The 22645-nt window shown below is 43.5% G+C and overlaps 1 long non-coding RNA gene across 1 annotated transcript in view; it reads right to left on the bottom strand.

Annotated features, from left to right (window-relative positions):
• Nucleotides 1–239: 239 nt before the first annotated feature.
• LOC120371448 overlaps nt 240–22645 on the bottom strand; it is a 73340-nt gene continuing 50934 nt past the window's right edge. The window contains exons 2-4 of the long non-coding RNA XR_005584361.1: nt 9939–10096; nt 1551–1612; nt 240–325 (exon numbers count right to left, since the gene is read on the bottom strand). This is a non-coding gene — a long non-coding RNA (uncharacterized LOC120371448). The remainder of the gene's footprint in view (nt 326–1550; nt 1613–9938; nt 10097–22645) is intronic.

Genomic DNA, 22645 nt, shown 5'->3' with positions numbered 1-22645 from the left:
TCCTCAGCCCACAATGTGGCGTTAACCCCTTCCAGTCTGGTGTGGGGCAAGCGCACCCCGTCACAGGCAGGGAGTGTGGGTTTTTATAGCAGTGTGAAATAAGAAATGGTTTCATCTGATGGTTGGAGCAGGGGAAAAGGAGACAGGAGACCCATGTGCAATCCTGGGCAAGTCACTAACCCTGTGCCTCAGTTCCCCCATTTATAATGTGGGAAAAATACTAAAATAATTGGCTGTTTGCTGAAGGTCTAGGTGAATAGGTGAAGCTGTATCATAAACAGCAATCAGTGGAAGGGTGCAAGAAGGTGGAGGAGGAGAAATCTTTCTGAAAGAAAAAGTATTTGCAAAGGTAGTTTTCACATAAGAAGAAAAGAAGTACCAGTTACAAATGAATAAGGAGGTCTATTTCTCTGTTTACAATTATTTTGTTAAAGTTGGCTATAAGGATTATATTTTATCAGGGGTTATACATTGCACATACATTTTTAATCTCCTTTTCACAGAGGTGCCACAAATAAAGTAGTTGGAGGCCCTACACTGTAGGGACATTCAGAGCCCAGCCCAGAAGAATTCAAAGATTACCTTTTCTATTTTAGAGAAACATACCATTTCTAGAACCATTTGGTCTCACCATCATGTCTATAAAACAGCTCTTGTACACACATAACAGTACTCCAAAAATTACATGCATGTCAACTGCCTTTTGGATTAGTTCCTGGAATCTGGAGGATTTCAAAATACTAAAATGTCTCAACACCAGTTCAGACTGCATTGGTTTAGTGCTAGTGTAAACATCACCAAAACAGTTCTGAGTGAATCTGTTCAGATGTTCCATCCACAACTCTCTGACAGTGCACTGGGGCCATTCTGGAATCTCCCAGAATCTACTGTTTCTAGGAACTGGGGGACGGGAATCTAGAAGGCATTTCAACTAGCCTGTATGGAACAGGACTAGTAGGGATGAGAAGATAATGTTTCAACAGTTCACAGCATGGGCATACACAATCATTTGTTCTTAAAACAGTTCTACCCAGGGCTGGCTCCAGGCACCAGCTTAGCAAGCAGGTGCTTGGGGTGGCCACTCCGGAGAGGGGCGGCACATCCAGCTATTTGGTAGCAATTCAGCAGAGGGTCCCTCACTCCCGGTCAGAGCAAAGGACCTCCCGCTGAATTGGTGCAGATTGCAGCTTTTTTTTTTTTTCCTGCTTGGAACGGCAAACCCCCTGGAACCGGCCCTGGTTCTACTCCACCTGTTTAGATAGGAACATCCATTTCTCTACTGTGGAGATGGCCTATATGTTTGTGTAGTTATCCTGAGTCCTTCATGAGAGGGCATCAGAGATGGGGCTAAATATGGATCAGTAAAGGGCTGTGTGGGTACTCCTGTATATACTGCTGAATAAATGACGCAGCCAAGACTGACTCAGTCACAGTTACGGTCTCTGTGGTTTTACAGTTGATCTGTTGTTCCATTATAGGAGATGCTTCTGGGGCATGCCTTATATTGAGTGAACTTTTCAGCTTTTTACTTCTACTTGCCTTTTCCCTACCTTTTTTCCTGAGATTTCTTCTTTCATTCTGTTCAGTTAGAAACCTCTTTGAAGCCCTCTTCCTATCCTCTCACAAGACATCAGTAAAGCAGCAAAAAATGAAATAAAATTTAAAAAGTTCATCTTTTACTCTAAACCCATTTTTTCCCATGAGAATTCAACATGCATTTATTATTATTTTTTCTGTTCCCTCTCTCCTCCCCCTCACCCCTGTTTTTCAACTCTGCTTGTTCATCTGTTTTCTAACAATAACTCCATCCACCCACTGTCTCTGCATTGTGTATGAGAGCTTTGATGATCACATGGGTAAAAATCATTAATGGATTTGAAAATCTGTCTGACTACATGCCTATATTGACCGGAAATGTCTTAAGATAACCATGTCAAGTTTTTGTTAACACTAGATAATGTTTATCCCTAAAAGTTATCAAAAAATTAACATAACATACATATAATGCATTTTCCAGGGATAATTTTTGAAGTGCTCTACACCAGGGGATTTTTTCTTTTACTACAGTATATCCTCTACTCCTTCACTGTTCAGTGAAAAGTGCCTTAAGTTTCATAGTAGAATTACACAAGTAAAACTTTAGAAGAACTTAAATTAACTGACTTTAGACACATCCTTGAGTTATATTCACTAAAGAAGCAGCTGATATAATCAAGCATCTGATTCAGAAAATGGTTAATGTAAGTGCTTCTTGTGAAAAAAAAATGATCTCCAAATATTTCCAGTATGTCGCAGGCACAGTATTGTGATCATAAGAGCAAGGAAATAGAACTGCAGATTCTGGGACTCTCAAACAAGTTTTCTAGGTGGGTTCACATGCAGTTTTATTTACTTCCGCTATACCAGAGGTGGGCAAACGACGGCCCGCGGGCCACATCTGGCCCAGCCCCTGAGCTCCTGGCCCGGGAGGCTCGCCCCTGGCCCCTCCCCAGCTGTTCCCCCTCCCCCGCAGCCTCAGTGCGCCATGCCGCCGGCGCAATGCTTTAGGTGGCTGGGCAGCGCAGCTGCGTAGATGCGGCCTGAGCTGGTGCTCTGTGCTGCGGTGGCGTGGCTGGCTCCAGCCACAGCCACGCCGACAGCCACCAGTGCTTCAGGCAGCGCGGTAAGGGGGCAGGGAGCAGGGGGGTTCGATGGAGGGCAGGGGAGTTTGGGGTGGTGGTCAGGGGGTGTGGATAGGGGTTGGCGTGGTCAGAGGGTGGGGAACAGGGGCGTTGAATGGGTGCAGGGGTCTCAGGGGGCAGTCAGGAAGGAGGGGGTGGGTGGGGCAGCTGGAGGGGAGTCAGGGGCAGGGAGAACGGGTGGTGGGATGGGGCAGGGGTCCGGGGGGGGCAGTGAGGAATGAGAGGAGGGGTTGGATGGGGCTCTGGGGGCAGTGAGGGGACAGGGAGCAGGGTGGGCTGGATGGGGCAGGGGTCCTGGGGGGGCATCAGGGTGCAAGAAGGTGGGGGGGAATAGGGGGGCAGGGGCCGGGCCACACTTGGCTGTTTGGGGAGGCACAGCCTCCCATAACCGACCCGCCATACAATTTCCGAAACCCGATGCAGCCCTCAGGCCAAAAAGTTTGCCTGCCCCTGCTCTATACCCATCTGGCTGGACAACAGGAATTCGCTAGCATATTGTCATAATATAAAAGTGAACATTTTGGTGATTTTTATTAACTGGATTAGTGACATTTATATTCGCTCACTAGGCAAGTAACATTTTAGGTTGTTGTGAGAAACGCTCATCCTCCTTTGCAAAAATCTGTCCTCTCATATCAGTAAGCATAATAAATGTTGATACAACATTTGTCTGTGCATTAGGATAGGATGACCAAACATGTTGATATTATCATGACCATCCCAATATTAGCGGCTTTGTCTTATATAGGCAAATCTTACCCCTTCCCCATGCCCCATTCTTATTTTTCACATTTTCTATCTGGTCATCCAACATTAGGATGAGACAGTGCTCCTTGGATACTGACTAGCAATCACTTTTTCAGCCAGATATCCTCCTGTAGACCAACATATCAGTCCCAATTCCAGATCTTCTCTTTTTGGTGCAAGTGCATGTTTATATGAAAGGATAAGATGGAAATCAGAAAACTTGAATTGAATGATTTCCTAGCCATGCATATAGCAATATATGGATGCCAAAATCCCCATGCGAATTGCACCTCTGACCACCATCTCCCTGCACCCAAGTGTGCCCCTCAGGTCTCAGACCTCTAGACATCACTTCCATCTTGGGATAGAATCATGGAATTCTCCCACTCTCAGACTCAGCCCTGGGCTTCAATCCTCTGTGCATCAACTGTGATCACATTAACCAGTCTGACTTATGTCCAGACCCTGCAACTCTATTCCCACAAAGGCAATAACCGTGGTCATCAGTGAGCAGACAGCCTCATTAAAAGTATTATTTATTTAGGAAAAAAGCATTTAAGAGAAAACATACCTTAAAAAGCAATGAATCATCCTATACATGTCTACTTTTCCCTAAGGTTTACCATACCCGGAATTTGGGAAGGCCCAGTTCCTTCAAACTCCTCCACAGAGCCTGTCGGTCCCAGCCCGTCTGCTGAGACAACTGCTGACAAGTGTCCCATTTATCTCCCTCAGAAAGGATTTTTAACTCTAATCCACCAATAAAAGCTATTCCTACCCTTCCTTCATTGCCAGCTTTCCAACAGGGGTGTCATGAAAAACACCTCCAGAAATTTCACATGTACTAAGCCAGAAATAAAAGGTATCTGAAGTTAAAAAAAGATTGGCTAGTTCCCTCATGCCTCTGCACTTCGAGCCAAGACCAAAAATCCCAACAATTTCACAAGAACAATCCTGCCCTGTTTTTCCAGACTCAAGAGAGATTAAAGATTCAAATAAGTATCTAGATTTGACTGTCTATTGAACAAAATCCTTTGACATTCTTCCATTGCTAGTGCTGAGATGTTAAGGATGCTCAGTTTAGGTCTTAAGGAGTTGTTTCCTAAATGGCCACATAACACAACCCTAATGCTGGTGAAGTGAGCATTCAAGCTCATGTGAAATGAACATACACACCAGTACAAAAATGAACCTGTGATTGGAAGGTAACCATTTAAGCCTGCTCCCTCTCAAGTCAAAAGAATTTTTTTCTTATTTATTTCAATAGGAGCAGTACTGAGCCTTAGGTGTGTATGCACTTATTATCAATAGGTGCAAGAGGCTGTGACTGCATGTTAATGGCACAGGGAGCTGTTAACAGACTCAAACACTAGTCACACAACTGTAATGGGATATGTAATAAATGCCCAAAGACTCAGCATTATGTCAGAAACACTTAAAACATCACAACGAACCTTCTTTTGACCTCGAAGAGGTTCTGCACCAAAGGGAACCATTATGAGCAACAATTTTTACATCAAGTTGACAGATCTGAGTGTAAATCATCCCAAACTTTGATAGCAAGGATGGTAAGTGTACCCTTAACTAACTCCATGAGTCCTTAGCCCCCTTCCACCAAAGGCTTCCTCCCCAAAGGCTCTTACGCAAAGTAAGCTGCCATTGGATAAGAGGGAATGTGCTCTCATGGATTGGTAACTGGTTAAAAGATAGCAAACAAAGGGTAGGTATAAATGGTCAGTTTTCAGAATGGAGAGCGGTAAATAGTGGTGTCCCCCAGAGGTCTTCTTTGGGACCAGTCCTATTCAACATATGCATAAATGATCTGGAAAAAAGGGGTAAACAGTGAGGTGGCAAAATTTGCAGATGATACAAAATTACTAAAGATAGTTAAGTCCCAGGCAGACTGTGAAGAGCTACAAAAGGATCTCTCAAAACTGGGTGACCGATCAACAAAATGGCAGATGAAATTTAATGTTGATAAATGCAAAGTAATGCACATTGGAAAGCATACTCCCAACTATACATATAAAATGATGGTGTCTAAATTAGTTGTTACCACTCAAGAAAGAGATCTTGGAGTCATTGTGGATAGTTCTCTGAAAACATCCACTCAATGTGCAACGGCAGTCAAAAAAGCAAACAGAATGCTGGGAATAATTAAGAAAGGGAGAGATAATAGGACAGACAATATCATGTTGCCTCTATATAAATCCATGGTACACCTACATCTTGAATCCTGTGTGCAGATGTGGTTGCCCCATCTCAAAAAAAGATATATTGGAATTGGAAAAGGTTCAGAAAAGGGCAGCAAAAATTATTAGGGGTATGGAATGGCTTCTGTATGAGGAGAGGATAATAAGACTGGGACTTTTCAGCTTGGAAAAGAGACGGCTAAGGGGAGATATGATTGAGGTCTATAAAATCATGACTGGTGTAGAGAAAGTAGATAAGGAAGTCTTGTTTACCACTTCTCAGAACACAAGAACTAGGGGCCACCAAATGAAATTAATAGACAGCAGGTTTAAAACAAAAGAAAGTATTTCTTCACACAATACACAGTCAACCTGTGGAAATCTTTACAAGAGGATGTTGTGAAGGCCACAACAGGGTTCAAAAACGAACTAGATAAATTCATGGAGGATAGGTCCATCAATGGCTATGAGCCAGGATGGGCAGGAATGGTGTCCCTAGCCTCTGTTTGCCAGAAGCTGGGAATGAGTGAGGGGGATGGATCTCTTGATGAATACCTGCTCTGTTCATTCCCTCTAGGTCACCTGGCATTGGCCACTGTCGAAAGACAGGATACTGGACTAGATGGACCTTTGGTCTGACCCAGTAGGACCATTCTTATGTTTTTATGTTCCACCCTCTGAATTCAGTATGAGGCAAAGAAGATCACAACGGGGTGGGGGGAATGCCTTACAACTGTAAATGCTACAATCAATAATTTTGTCAAGGGGGTGTAGAAGTGTCAAAAATAGCCTGGTGCCTTGGCAGCTGGAAATATTAACTCATCAAGCACCATATCCCTTTTTTGCATAGAGTTCCTGATCCAATGCCCACTAAGGTTAGTGAGAAAACTCCCATTGCCATGAATCTGGGTCAGGCCCTAAGAGGTTAGAAATATTCATGTGGCATTTCATACACTGTATAACCATACATTTATACCCAGTCATGCTGACGATTGTACATCAAACATCCACAGCATAGCACCATACTGTGGATGCATCTAGTTTAAACCAATCAGCCTTACTCAGATTTTATTTACACCAATATACATCTGTTGAAATGAATGAAGCTTTATCAATGTAAATCAATGTAAACCTCTCTCCACTGCTACTGCAAGCATGCCCCCATTTTGTAAGAGCTTGCACTCTTGCTATGGTTACATTGTTTGGGTTTTTGGGAGGTGGGGTGGAGTGGACTTTGTTAGTGCTGCTAGCAGGGTCACGAATGCTTTCCTCAGATCTCTTCTCCCCTTTGTCCTGTCTTGTCTTATCACTTGCCACACTCAAAGCATATCTCTGCAAATCTCCAAGCATCCTGGAAGCCTCCTCTTTCTCAGAGAGCAACAAATAATTCACTGATTTCTTTTGCTTTTACATTTAAAAAAAAAAAAGATAGAATAGCAACTGCAACTGAATTGCAGATGCTGATTTTTGCTGTTCAACAGCAAATTATACACGTACACATGCTTGTCGTTTCACACATCTTCTGTCTCTCTGCTGGGACTGCCAATGAAGGTGCTCAGATGTGATGTTAGTTTTCGTACAACTCTCCATTAGAGACTAGAATGAGTAGACCATTCTCAGGTCGCTTCTGATATGACAGGAGCGGAGGTGCTGCTTTCCATTGCTTTCTCAAACCTTTCAAGTTGGTGACCAAGCATGATTCAGCCTAGGAGATTCAACCTATCCCACCATCAGCTCCCCCTCGTTCAGTGACACAGTAACTGCCCAGAAAGCTGTTTTGTTGTCACAAAACTTAGTCTTGCCCAGGGGTTGGCAACCTCTGGCATTCAGTCCACCAGGGTAAGCACCCTGGTGGGCTAGGCCAGTTTGTTTACCTGCCGCGTCCACAGGTTCGGCCGATCGTGGCTCCCACTGGCCGCGGTTTGCCGTCCCAAGCCAATGGGGGATGCAGGAAGTGGCGTGGACCGAGGAACGTGCAGGACACGGCTTCCAGCAGCTCCCATTGGCCTGGAGCGGTGAACCGCAGCCAGTGGGAGCCGCGATCAGCCGAACCTGTGGACACGGCAGGTAAACAAATTGGCCCAGCCCTCCAGGGTGCTTACCCTGATGAGCCCTGTGCCAGAGGTTGCCGACCCCTGGTCTTGCCTATGACAAAGCTTCGCCAAAGTGCTCCAGCTACATGTGATAGCTTAAAAGATTTTCTGCACAAAACCAGAAAAGAATCACATTTGCCATGTTCTCATGCCTACAGCAGGTTCTATGCTCCTTTTACATCCATGGTGAAAAGGACCATGGGCCACATTCTGCTCAGCCCTGTGAGAGTATACAAAGGGTTAAAGGTGCAAGTTGCAAGTTGCTTCCCTTCCCAGGGTTCAAAAAAGAACTAGATAAATGTATGGAGTGTAGGTCAATGAATGGCTATTAGCCAGGATGGGCAGGATTGGTGTCCCTAGACTCTGTTTTGCCAGAAGTTGGGAACGGGTGACAGCGGTTGGATCACTTGATGATTATCTGTTCTGTTCATTCCCTCTGAGACACCTGGCACTGGCCACTGTCAGAAGACAGGATACTGGGCTAGATGGACATTTGGTCTGACCCAGTAGGGCCATTCTTATGTTCCCTAGTGCTCCTGCACAGGGACTGACCAACGTCTCATTGGGGAGTACAGATCATGCTTTCTTCTTGCATCCCAGCAAGTGTGTGGTGCCAGAAAGCATGGGCAAGGGAGGGATAAGACTAGAGCCATAGCTTCACCTTCTTCCTCCACCCGCAGAAGAGCTTGCCCATGGCAGAGGAAACTGTGGATATATCTACACTGCAGTATAAATCCAGGGTTCAGACTCAAACTCAAGCCTAACTCCCTTCCATCTATGTGCAAATCACCCTAACCCAGGTCTCAGACCCAGGGTCCCAGGACCCAGTGGGATAGAGGAATTGAGCCTTAGTCAACCCAAGGTTCAAGCCCTATTGCTTTGCTGTGAAAAGACACCCCCACTGGTCTAGTGCTCTGGGAGTCCACCAAAAGTATTCTACAGTCCCACAGGGCTTACTTTCTTTGTACTCTGGACAGTCAAGTTTGGTGGACAGTCAAGTTTTTCTATGCTGCACCATGAACAAAGAGCTAGAGTGGCCACATTTCGTGAGGGCGCTAGGAAGTCTGAGATTAGGGTGGTAGGACTCAGGCTTGCATAATGCAATTGTTGGGACCCACGATTCAACAATTCCTAATCTGGGGTTAGAAATGAGTGTAGACATTGAAGCCCTAGATTAACAAACCCAGGGTCTGATAACTTGAGTTCTACTAACTCTGGGCTTACTTAGCAGGGTCTCAGAGCCCAGGCTTCAATCCGAGCCCAGATGTCTACAAAATTATAGCCCAGTAAATCCACCCTGAGAACCCAAATCAGCTGACACAGGCTAATTGAAGGCGTTTTATTGCAATGAAGACATACTCTATTCTGTTTTTTCACTGGTGGCACAGGTGCCATGGCAGTGGGAGTCAATGTGCTATTTGTATCAACCAGAGTTTCTCTTGGGGTAGGTGGGGAGGAACTCCACTCTCAATGAGGCATAGCACTCGACAGAACCTAGTATACAATCTACCCCTATCAGATTTCAAACTGAAAGCATCAACGGATCCAGGCTGTCAAAATGGAAGGTCACCCAACTTTTTGTCCAGGATATTGTTTACAATTCTATAGTGATCATATCTGAGTCTGGCTCAATTCAACACCCTTTGTGGCAGCATATGTGGGAAATTGACCACAGCTATTGCAAAATAATTATAGTAATTTCAAAGCATAATAAAGTCACTTTTTTCCCCCAGGAAGAGCATCCACAGGGATAGTTATGCCAGTAATAATTGTGCTGCTGTGCCAGTCAATTTCCCCATATAGACAAGCCCCCAGTCGCATTCTATGGCATTTGGGGCCTGATTCTTCAGTATAATCATTGAGACCTGTGCAAAAAGGATGTAAGAAGCTATAGTTCTGAACTGGTAGCATTGAACAGCCACTTTGTACAGGTCTAAATGACTATACAGGTGGCAAGGCTCTAGAGAATCAGGTCATTCCTATTTTCTGTGTTGAAATTTTTAAGGTCATCTTTTAGCATTGCATAATTCTATCTAGAATAAATATGGCAGAACTAGATAGGGGAGGCAATTCCCATGATAAAAGAGCATAAAGGGATAACGGCAGTTCTAGTTAACCTGAACTACACATCCCTGCTCTGCTCAGAGTAAGGTTACAGGCTTGCTATTACTTGCTCAGCAGTTTACATATAAAACACTCCAAACTATTGTATAATAAGGAATTACCTGCATGTTTGCCACCAAATTACAGCAAGCTTTTCACAGCAGACAGTAGGCAAAACCTGTGGATTTTGAAAGGACAACACTAGGCTGCAATCGTCTTCACCCTGCATGGGATTAGCCTGATCAATTCACAGTTGTCTAACACCTTCTGCCAAGGTTATCTGAAAGAGACATTAAACATTGGCTCAAAATTAACTTTGCAGCAACTTGTCTGCAGCACGAATCTTACCAAAATGAAGTTTGCAGCAGCTTTCTGTTAAGAGTCTTTTAGCATGCTTAGTGAGTTCCTACACCATGTGGATGCGTCAATACCAGGCAAGCTTGCCACAAGCAGACAATTAAAACTGAGTAAACTTGCAAGATCAGCTTACTGTCGTCTTAACATTTCAGAGAGATCTATTTTTTGTGCCTGCTCAGCGCTTTGATAATTAACTGCATTCTCACTATTCTGCAGAAATGATATTTTAGTTTGTGAAGTACGAGATGAATATTAGAGTCAACTACACTTGAATTGGAAAAAGGTGAAGTCACTGTCCATCTGCCGCATCCTATCCTTAAGGATGTTCAGGGATGCCAAAAGAGGTTGAGTAGTTATCTAGATGAAGTTTATAACACTTCAATATATGAAGAGGGAGCTAAGGTGCACTATGATGCTCCAATGTGTGGTGTAGCCTCATAGCCAATAGTATTACAATGCAGATGCACTGCAATTGAAATGCGTATCACAGATAGCTACAGAAGGAACTATCTGACCTACCCACATTCTAACAGGCTCATCTCAAATACTGGTCTGTTTATTCACAGATCTGGCTCCCTGTAATCATTCCCCCGAGCAACACTGTTCAAAAGCCATTGTTATCACAGCATTGGCCAGTCCACTTTAGATCATATTGCAATTGGTGTTTGAGGCAGTGCTTTCAGGACTGCTGATATTAAACCCAACACTTTTTGGTTCTGTGAGCCTTTCTAGTTTATTGGCTCAAGATCAGAGACAATAGATGTTGGAGGTCATGGTGCAGCAATATCCCACCTCTTTTGTCTGATCTAGTCTCCTGACAGAGTCATTTTAATTGTAAACTAATGCTTTGTTTGTCACACTCCCATGGCCAGCTGTGCCACTCTGCTTGTTTGTTTGTGTGTTTTTTGTTTTGTTTTGTTTTACAGTAAAAGTTTTTGAATGTAAAGGTGAAAAGAAAATTTTCTAAGTTTTGAAAAGTCAAAACAATCCTCTTTGTGGCAATCCAGTGCCGCATGCATTCACTGTAATCAAAAACAAAACTCGGGCATCACAAGGCAGAAGCTGGAAGCTGAATGTTAAAGGTAAATTGTGCTTGCTGTGTTTTTCTGAGCTGAATCCTACCCATATGATCAGCAGCATTCAGGCTCACGGCAGGGAAGTCTCAGAAAGGGAGGGAGACCTGGCGGGTGGCTTTGAAGAAAGCACAGAGAAATTCTGTAAATAAAAGTTCTGGTTGAGCAGTGAAATTGGCTAAATTGCCTAAAGCAGTTTTTAGGAGGGAAAGGGATCTAAAAGAGTACTTTTTGTTTTCTGAAAAAGGTGTGGCGGAGCCGGAAAAGCAAACTGGTTCTTGGGTATGTTTGTTAATTACTGTGATTATACAGAACTCCTGTTTTGGAAACAGAAAGAGAGAGATAGTTAAGAAAAGACATAAAGGGGCAAATGGAATGAGTTTGATGGAGTCCGCAAGATTTATCTAAACAGAATTTGAGGCAGCAGCAACCAAGCATCTAAATGTTACTTTTCCTCATTAAAGGAAAATTGTCCATTGTTTAGTTCTGATTTGTATTATGGGAGCATTTTGAGGCCCCAACGGAGATGGGCCCTATTATGGTAGCCATGATCCAGAGACTGAGGTCATGTCTAGACGTATGGTGACATGCAGAGCACAGGCACTGCACCCCCAGCTAGCACCAGTATAAATAGCGATGTAGACAGTGAGGCACAGCTTGGGCAAATACAGTACAATGCCCTACATGCCTGAACCCTAACATATATTCTACACAGCTCTCTAACACACCCAAGCAGGGCCTCCCATATCTCCATTGCTATTTTTAGCAGGGTAGTGTCCCACTGCTTCCCTGCTGTAGTGGCTTTTCCTCGCCACAGTGAAAGATTCCAGCAGCAGAAAAGACTGATGGGGAGGCAGCAGGCAAAGGCTCTTGCAGCTCCACAATAATTATGGTCACAGCCTGCTTTTCACTGCAGCATGTAGCTCTATACGTGCCCTACATGCTGCAACAAGTGTAGGCAAGGTCTTAGTGAGAGATGTATCCTACCTCAAAGAGTTTACAATCTGAACTGAGCTCTGAGACATCCCCATGGAGGGGAAATTTTGCTCTTCGGTCCTACTCTCCTTTCCCTGAATGGTCACTTGAGGACGCCCTGGAGTATACCAGGAGGACTGGGGAGGCCACTACAGTGTGGGGACTGAAGCAAGTACAGGGGTGTGAGAGTTGAGAAGTGGACAGAACCATGCACCACCACTCAGCAGAGAGCTGGCCACATGAACGGGAGTGGGGGGAAATAAACTGCACTTTGAAAAGGTGAGGTAGCTTATTCCCCCCAGCAAGGGGGAAAACAGGGAAGGAACTATGAGTTAATCACTGTTCTTTCCAGAGACAGCACAGCTGTGAGCTGCCCTCTTCACAGATCGCAACCTAACAGCTCAGTCTAGCCCTGATGTAACATTGCCAGTCAATAGAAGTTACAAACATTTCAAAATCTGATTAACTTTGCATTTTAATAATGGTTCAAAATAATTTTATTGAGAGCAGTGGGGTGGAGGAGAGTATCAAAATAGCTCCCGAAGAAAAAGGACAGCTGCTCTTAACAATTACTCAGAAAATGCATTCTGAAATGCAGCTGTCAGTCTGTGAACTAAATTCAACAGTCACTGCAAAGTTTATCTGTTGCACACGTCTCTCCTCGGGTATGTCTACACTACGGGATTATTCCGATTTTACAGAAACTGGTTTTTGGAAACAGATTGTATAAAGTCGAGTGCACGCGGCCTCACTAAACACATTAATTCGGCAGTGTGCGTCCATGTACCGAGGCTAGCGTCGATTTCCGGAGCGTAGCACTGTGGCTAGCTATCCCATAGTTCCCACAGTCTCCCCCGCCCACTGGAATTCTGGGTTGAGATCCAAATGCATGATGGGGCAAAAACAGTGTCACGGGTGATTCTGGGTAAATGTCGTCACTCAATCCTCCCTCCGTGAAAGCAACAGCAGACAATAATTTTGAGCCCTTTTCCCTGGATTGCCCGGGCAGACGCCATAGCACGGCAACCATGGAGCCTGTTCAGCCTTTTTTTCCTGTCACTGTATGTCTACTGGATGTTGCTAACAGACGCGGTACTGCAGTGCTACACAGCAGCATCCCCAGCCATACTGTACCGTCTGCTGCTTTGCAAGTTGACAACGACGGTTACCAGTTATACTGTACCGTCTGCTGCTGTCATGGGTGCTTCTGGTCAGCCTTGGTGAGGTCAGTCGGGGGTGCCTGGACAAAAACGGGAATACTCCCCAGGTCATTCCCCTCTTTAAGTTTTGTCTAAAGGGAGAGTCAGTCCTGCCTAGACTATCAGGCAAGCCTACTAAAGAACCAGAGAGGCAAACAGCTGCTCTGGGTCAGAGCCACAGACATCCCGCAGAAATGATGAGCTGCATGCCATTCTAGGGGGTGCCCCTGCAACAACGCCACCCGTTGCTTCCCTCCTTCCACACCCCTCCTGGGCTACTGTGGCAGTTATCCCCAATTTGTGTAATGAAGTAATAATGAATGCATGAATTTGAAACAACACTGACTTTATTGCCTCTGCAAGCAGAGATCAAAGAGGGGAGGGGAGGGCAGCTTCCAGTTGCTATGATATTCCAGGCAGGACTGAATCTCCATTAGATAAAGCTTAAAGAAGAGAATGACCTGGGAGTCACTCCCATTTTTGCCCAGGGTCCCCCCGGCCGACCTCACCAAGGCCAGCCAGGAGCACTCACGGGACGACAATGACGGATATCAGTCATACTGTACCATCTGTAGGGTCGTAGGGAAGATGAGATGAGCAAGCTGTGTAGCTCGGTTTTAGAGGAAAAGCAAAGCGGAAGAGAGGGGAAGCAAGAAAAGAAATGGGAAAGAGGGGGAGGGAAAAATGAGGTCAGAGGAGCAGGGAGAAAGTGAAAGGAAAAGAGAGGCAAAGGGCTGAGAAAGAAGGATGTGCTTAAAGGGGATAGCAAGCGGTTTTAGCCAAATAAATAATAAAAAAGAAATAGGAAAAAAAGGAAGAAAAAAAAAAAAAGAAAGTAAGAAAAGTTGAAAAATTTAGTGGAAAAAAGAGTGGAATAAATGAATATCTGCAATGGCTAAATATCTGAATGAAAATGGGCCAATGAAATAGATGAGGGATGGGAAGAATGATGATAATGAAATGAAGTAGTGGGGATGTAAGTAGGTAGGGGAAAGAGAAGGAAGAAAAGAAACCAAAGTAAAACGGAGTAAAGGGGGTAAATCATAATAAATAATATATTAATCCTAGGAATATGATAATATAATATAATGAATAGATAATAAATAATAAATAATAAATCCCTAAATTATTGATTGTACCGACTGATATTACTATTGATTCGGAATAAAAAAAGAAGGAAAAGAAAAAGGAAAAAAGAATTATTAGATTAGTTAGTCTAACATCTGTAGTATGCAAAAAAAAAAAAAAAAAAGAAAGGTTAGAAAATGGAGGCCGCTGGCAAGATGGCAAGATGGATGGAACTGGGAGGATGGATAGACCAGATTACGAATCTCCAGAACTTCTCTCTGAGAGAGTAACAGATTTTTTTTAGAGGAAGAAGATTTTTAGACATTCTATCTGATTGGAGATTCATCTGATGATTGCGTACGAGATTGGAAATTGATGGTTAAATTGGAAATTACTGAGAAAAATTGAAAAAGAGAGAGATGGAGGAAGGGAGAGGTAAGAGAGAGGAGGGAGAGGGGAGAGGAGGGAGGGGAGGGGAGGGTTGGGTGGTTGGAGGGTTAGTTCTGGAGGGTTGGTTTTTAGTCCGATTTTTATTTATTTTTTTTATGCTGACCCTATTGCTGAACTGGGAGTGGGCTGATGGGCTGACAAGTTGATGGATGACACCAAGTTGGGGTATATTCGGAATAGGAGGATCGGGAGGAGAGGGAGGATTTGATTGGATTTGTATTGGTGAGTTGTAGTTAGTAACAGGATGAAATTCAGTGAGAAGTGTAAGGTGCATTTAGCATGATGTCTAACAAGAACTAAGTTTATAAGCGGGGGGGTTCACCAGTTAGAGGAGGGAGGAGGAGGAGGGGAGAAGTCCTGAGTGGTTGAGATGAGATGATGATGATATGGCATGTGTGATGTAAAAAAAAAAAAAAAGTCGGGGGTCTTTTTGCATTATTAGGAGGTATTTCTAGTAGGGATAAGGAGGTGCTAGTTATATTATATAAGGCGCTGTGAGACCCTCATTGGAGTATTGTGTGCAGTTTGGTCTCCCCATCAAAGAGAATGATCCGAGGAATGGAATGGAAGGAATGGAAAGGACTTGAGGATGAAAGGAGTTTTTTTAAAACCAAAAAGGTTGAGAAGGGATGAGGGAGATATGATTAATATATGAGGATATATAATAAATATATCAGAGGGATAATTTCAAGGAGTCAGTAAAATGTGGCTACGAGGGACCACGGGGGATATAAACTGTCAGTCAGGAAATTCAGAAATTCAAATTTGAAATTGAAGGTTAGGTTCTAAGGAGTGCAGGAGTACAATACTGGAACAGTCTACCGAGGGGGAGAGGAAAGAAGGGACTCCAAAGATTAAGAATAAGATAAGTTTATGGAGGATGGATATGGAGGGAGGATAACTTTAGTCATAGGGTCAATGTGCCTGGTATATGATGTAACCTTTTTTTCAGAGGTTGGAGGAGAGTCTTTGCCGCATGCGCATGCTCCAGCTGACCGGCCCATATTGGGGGGGGGAAGGAATTTCCTCCAGGGGGAAGATTGGCTGGCCCTGAGGTTTTCGCCTTCCTCCAAGCATGGGGGCAGGTTCACTTGCTAAAAGGAGTGGTGGATCGGCTTATGATCTGCCGTCCGCAAGGCAAGGGAAGGGAAGGGGATACTGCTGTGTAGCGCTGCAGCACCGCATCTGCCAGCAGCATCCAGTAGGCATACGGTGACATTGAAAAAAGGCGAGAAAGGATTTTTTTCCCTTTGCTTTCACATGGGGCGGGGTGGGGGAGTGACGACATATACCCTGAACCGCCCGCGACAATGTTTTTGACCCTTCAGGCTTTGGGAGCTCAGACAAGAATTCAAATGGTTTTTGGAGAGTGCGGGAACTGTGGGATAGCTACAGTTGTCAGTCGCCCCTCTCTCCATGAGTGTCCATTTCATTCTTTGGCTTTCTGATACGCTTGTCTCAGCTCTTTAAGTTTCACGCCACACTGTGTTGAGTCCCTGTTGTGGCCTCTGTCCATCATGGCCTTGGAGATTTTTTTCAAATGTTTTGGCATTTTGTCTATTGGAACGGAGTTCTGATAGAACAGATTCATCTCCCCATACAGAGATCAGATTCAGTATCTCCCGTAGGATCCATGCTGGAGCTCTTTTTTGATTCTGGGACTGCATGGTCACCTGTGCTGATCAGCGCTCCACGCTGGGCAAACAGGAAATGAAATTCAAAAGTTCACGAGGCTTTTCCTGTCTACCTGGCCAGTGCATCCAAGTTCAGATTGCTGTCCAGAGTGGTCACAATGGTGCACTGTGGGATAGCTCCTGGAGGCCAATACATCAAATTGCAGCCACACTAACCCTTATTCGAAATGGCAATACCGATTTCAGCGCTACCCCCTCGTCGGGGAGGAGTACAGATATCGATATTACGAGCCCTTTATATCAAAATAAAGGGCTTCATTGTGTGGATGGGTGCAGGGTTAATTCGATTTAACGCTGCTAAATTCGAAATAAACTCATAGTGTAGACCAGGCCCTGGACTTCAACACCAAGTCCTCATCCATATGATGCATTAAAACGAATGGGGACTGAGCATCCAAATCCCTGAAGCAGCTTTGAAAGTCTCAGCCAAGTCTCTATTGCACATGCATACAATTGCACTTCAGTGGACATCCTGTCTGACTTGTTTTACAGTGAGAATGTTTATTTCACTATGATCTGGGATCTGTTTTTCAAAAACTTTCCTGTCTTCCCTGTTAACATGGTCAGAACAGCTCCTTAAATGGGCAACAAATTCAAAGGATGCACTGAGCACTACAAGTCTAGGTGCTCAGATACCACAGCAATGGGGACCTATAAATATCTACAGAGAGATGCAATAAGATACAGTACCAAAGATACGTCATACCACCATTCACTATTTAAATTTTGATAAAACGTTTTTCATTGTAAAATGCCAGTTTATCAAAACAAACTTTGTGCAGAAAAGTACAGTTGTGACGCTGACAGACCAGATGCCAGATGTTGCCAAGACTGCTGGTATTATCACAAGACAAACTCCTAGCTGGAGACCAAACTCGTTCACCCATGTATTAGTTTTGTTCGAAATAGGTATTAGTCTTATAAGAATGAATTTAAGAACATAAGAATGGACGTACTGGATCAGACCAAAGGTCCATCCAGCCCAGTATCCTGTCTACCAACAGTGGCCAAAGCCAGGTGCCCCAGAGGAAGTGAACCTAACAGGTAATGATCAAGTGATTGCTCTCCTGCCATCCATTACCACCCTCTGACAAACAAAGACTAGGGACACCATTTCTTACCCATCCTGGCTAATAGCCATTAATGGACTTAACCTCCATGAATTTATTCAGTTCTCTTTTAAACCCTGTTATAGTCCTAGCCTTCACAACCTCCTCAGGCAAGGAGTTCCACAAGTTGACTGTGCGCTGTGTGAAGAAGAACTTCCTTTTATTTGTTTTAAACCTGCTGCCCATTAATTTCATTTGGTGGCCTCTAGTTCTTATATTATGGGAACAACTTTTCCTTATTCAGACTCTAAAATGTGTGTACATTGCTGCATGCATTAATCTCACTGGTAATGTCTATATTCCATGTGATAAGAAAATATTTAAGTTTTGCTTTATAACTTTGAAAATGTTTGCTTTGAACTTATGAACCCAGGTACAGGAATCATCCCCCATCCAGAAGGGCTACCAAAATCAGATGTGTCATCAAGTAAATCTCATTACAAAGGACTGACTAATGGCCCTATCACACCTTGGAAATGCTATATGCGAGAAAACTCATCTGTGGACTTAGAAGCTGAATGAAGAAAATTAAACAGTCCCAGAAAAATTTTCCATGTCTTCACTGTTTGAACTTTCACAGGGCCAAAGTCACCAAACTGAAGCTAGAGATTCCCAGGGCAGGGATGGCAGTGCCTTCCCAAAAGTGGGGGGGAGGGGCAGGGCCCCCACCCCTGATGCCCCACCCCTACCCCTTCCTCCCAATGCCCCACCTCTTCCCCCAAGACCCCGCCCCTGGCCAAGCCAGAGTGGGGCCAGGGATCCTGCCCCCACCCAGGGTGAGGGGCCCAAAGCAGCCCCCTGCCCATGTCCCAGCCCCCCGGTTCCCTGTCCAAGGCAGCTGGAGGGACTCAGGCTCCTCACAACTGCCCATGGAGCTCTTACCCCAACTGGGGGGCAGGGCCTTGGAGCTGCAGCCCAGCCATGGAAAGAGCCGTGCAGGCAGCTGTGGGGAACTGTGGCGCAGACCCAGCATCTGCCCTCGGTGCGGATCCCATGGGGCAGGGACATGGGAAGAAGAGGAGGCCAAGGGGGCAGGGTCCACTGTGGGGAAAAGTGGACAGGACAGGCCTGCTCTCTTTCAAAAAACTGTGAGGGCCATGGCCCTCTCTCCCCCTCCTGTTCCAGCACCACTGCCCCTGGGGTTACCTCCTGGGTCTGCCCTGAAAGATACTTGGAAATGACAAATCACTACAACTCTGACATTCTTAGGATTTAGTTGATAACTCATTTGTGTGTATATGTTCCTTGCTGTAGCTTGTAAATCAAACTCTTTTCTTTTTCCTACTTAATACATCATTAAATTAGATAATTGATTACAGGATTAGCGACAGGAGTGATTTTGGTGTAAGATCCAAGATACCAATTGATCTGGGGTAAGTAACTGGTTTCTTAGAATTGGAAGCAACCTGAATATTGTGTGATTTTTGGTGTCAGTGACCATTTATCACTAAGTCCTGTTTGTCTGGGTGGCAAGATAGACTGCAGAGCCCAAGGGGACTGTCTAGCTCCATGGTAAGACTGTTACAGTGATCTAGGAGTTCAGATTTGTTACTGGCTGAGTGAAATCTAATTATAGAACATACCACCGGTTTGGGGTGTCTCAGGTTTTTGACAGTTTGCCCTGAGGCTGGCACTCACAGTCATGAGCCACTCTAGACAGCACAACAGCTGTTTAGACAAAATCTTCATTGGGGAAGTTTCTGGACAAAATGAGAGAAACTCCCCGCATTGCATTATAACCAGTAAGCAGAGGTTAAATCACTCAGCTGGAACATGCGAGTCCCTGCTCTGCCTCAGAGTGGAGATTTCATCCTGGGTCTCAGACATCCCAAGTTACTGCCCCAACCATTGTCTTATTGGCTATTCTGTTGTGAGGGTGGCTGTGAAAAGTGTTGAGAAGTCTAGTTTTTTGCAAAACAAGTGTCAAAAACTTGATACATTTTTTCAAAACAATTCTTGTTTTCTAACTTGCCCTAGTATTTACAAGATCAAAATCATTCAGCATTTTATATACACAGACTAATGAAACTATCTTGTAGGTTTTTCCCTTTCTCCTGGAAAGCTTTGCTGCAGACAAAGATCAATGTAAGCTTAAAAATTAAGTGTTATTGGAAATTATGACTTCAGTCTCAGGTACTCATAAGGCTAAGTGGGCCTGTTTGTGTTCAGAGCCAGTCCAACATGTAAAGTGTAGAGATTCCTCAGGCTCCTTCCACTCCTCAGGAGTAACTGACCTGTGACAACAGTTCTGTCATCATCATACTTAGAGCTTTGCTTCTTCTATCATAGTTCATTCACAATGAATCCTTCCTCTCCAGATACACTGACCTCCTCCCTCTGTGACAGGTCAAAAGTATTCACTGCATTCTTAATGCTCAGTGTCTTAGAAATACCTATAAATATATAATACACACCACCACTCCTGATTACTGTTTATGGTATGGAGAATATACAGCAGATCTACAACATTTCTCCTCCCAACGCCTCTGGCAAAAGCCCTGGCACTTAAAGAGCGTTAAAGATATGGAAATAGGACTTCACATTTATATGCAGTTACTTTTTGTGACTATGTATGTGAGAAAAAAAAAAAACCCGGGATGTAAAGCCTGCTGAACAGCTAATATATAGGTCTTATATCCCCCCAGCCCCCGGCTAGGAAGAGACCAGTTTGTTTGTTTTTGTTTTTTTTAGAAAATCTGTTGTCCTTGTACATACCCAAATATGCTTTTTCTTTTGGAATACAGTTTTTCCTTAAACAGAAGCCCCAATTATTTATTCAGTTCATCCAGTCAGGGAACATATGTGACCAGTGAAGTACCAGATGACCAATGGAAACCCATACACAGTATGAACATCAACTATTCAAATTAACAGTTGCAGTGAATAGTTTATGAGCAATCCATATGATGAAATCTATCTGTATGAAAGATTAATTGAACATTCACTAGGTGCTGAAATTCATTTAAAAAAATCAATCTGTTTGTGGACAATGCTAAAAAAGAAAAAAAGACTAAATTCACAGAATATACATTATTTATTGTGAAGTGTTCACTCAGCCCTACTGAGCAATAAAGTAAACAGTCAAATAACCTTTTTCTGGGACATGCTAATGTATTGTGAGATATAATCTGACACACGTTTCTGCATTCTAACTGACAAATACAGAAAAGCACTGTAAAACCTGAAGAATGAAGCACAACCAGTTTTGAATGCTAAGATGGAACATTGTACAGGAAACACACTTGCCTTTAAAATCAGTCCTTAGAGGCAAGATAATAGGTTTCTAATGACCTAATTAATTTTACACCAAGTGTCTTTTGCAAATGTACAAAGTTAGACAGCAAATTGCTGTGTCTCTGCATCGGTAAGAAGCAGTTGTCTCAAAACAGATCTCTAAAACCAATGTACTGTAATTCATACTGGCAGTTTATTCTAATTACAGCTGAATATAATGGTTCAGCTGATATACCAAGATTGTCTGTGAATTTCATCTTAGTAGCCACAAAGTAAAATAAAATGAAAGAATTATAACTCCAAATTACTTTAACTGAAACCTTCTTGTTCTGTCTAAGTGTGTAATCTTGCTGGGAGAGTCATTATACCTGGTGATATTCCCTGATACAGTATAGAATGCAAAGGCGTTGTACTAGATTCAATTCTATTAAAGAGTTATAACAGATGTTATATGTTTGTAGAAACACACTCACATAACAGTCTGACACCAAGAGGAGCTCTTGATTCGAAGTATGAGTGTCCTGGCTTTTTTTTTTTAAACTATCAAAATTCTGTCAAAAAGTGACTGGAAGTTATAGTCTCAATTCAAGAATATTACCATCTAGTGACCAAAACCAAGATATACACATACATAGGCTCTCTTTCGATAATGACCTGGCTTCTGAGAGGTCAAGAAGGGTTTGCTGGGGTGGGTTAATTGTTCATTCAGACACAATTAAATGGCTGTAGAAGCAGGTTGTTTTTGTCCTAGTTTACTTTATTCATGCTATGTACATAGTTCCTCCCCACATACCCTAGTGACACACAAGTGAGTGCAGCATCAGTGAGGACACACTAGTTCAGGTCTGGCTTTCCAGTATGGTTGTGATCAGTGTGACGTTACAGCCTATATGATTTTATAAAAATATGCTAATGAGTGAATATAATGTAACTGGAATATGCTTCATGCAAAAGCTCTCTTGTAAGGTATCATTACAAAGTTTATAATCTACTGAGTGTGATCATCCTATTTGTATAAATGTAACAATCTTGTATCTGAATCTAGAAATATGAAATATAACTCTGAGGGCCTATTGTAATTATGCAAAGTGTGGGCCATTAATGGTGGTTTGGAATCTTGATGGCTCCCATCAACCAGGACAATTGACTGTGGATGGCTCTGTTTGCTTGCAGGTCTTCCAGAGAGTCAGGCTGGGAGGAATGACGTCTAGAAGTCTTGCAGTGACACATGATCATGTCACCTGAACTGGAATCCATCTTTAACCTGGTGTCTTTCCATTGAGAAGGGGCGGGGGGGGACCCAGAGAGGGACAAAAGGATTTCCGCCTTATGCAAAATATATATAAAGGGGTGGAACAGAACAAAGGGGAGAGAGAGCCATCATGAAGAATCCCCCAGCTACCACCTGAGCTGGAACAAGAGCTGTACTGGAGGAAAGAATTGTGCCCAGGTCTGGAAGGTGTCCAGTCTGAGGAAAAACTTATTGAAGAATCTCTGAGGGTGAGATTATCTGTATTCTGTTTGATTCGACATAGATTTGCGCATTTTATTTGATTTTGCTTGGTGACTTACTTTGTTCTGTCTGTTAATACTTGGAATCACTTAAATCCTACTTTCTGTATTTAATAAAATCACTTTTTACTTATTAATTAACTCAGAGTATGTATTAA

Source organism: Mauremys reevesii, linkage group 9, assembly GCF_016161935.1.
Source record: "Mauremys reevesii isolate NIE-2019 linkage group 9, ASM1616193v1, whole genome shotgun sequence".
Taxonomy (NCBI): domain Eukaryota; kingdom Metazoa; phylum Chordata; order Testudines; family Geoemydidae; genus Mauremys; species Mauremys reevesii.
This window is presented reverse-complemented; position numbering and strand designations above follow the sequence as displayed.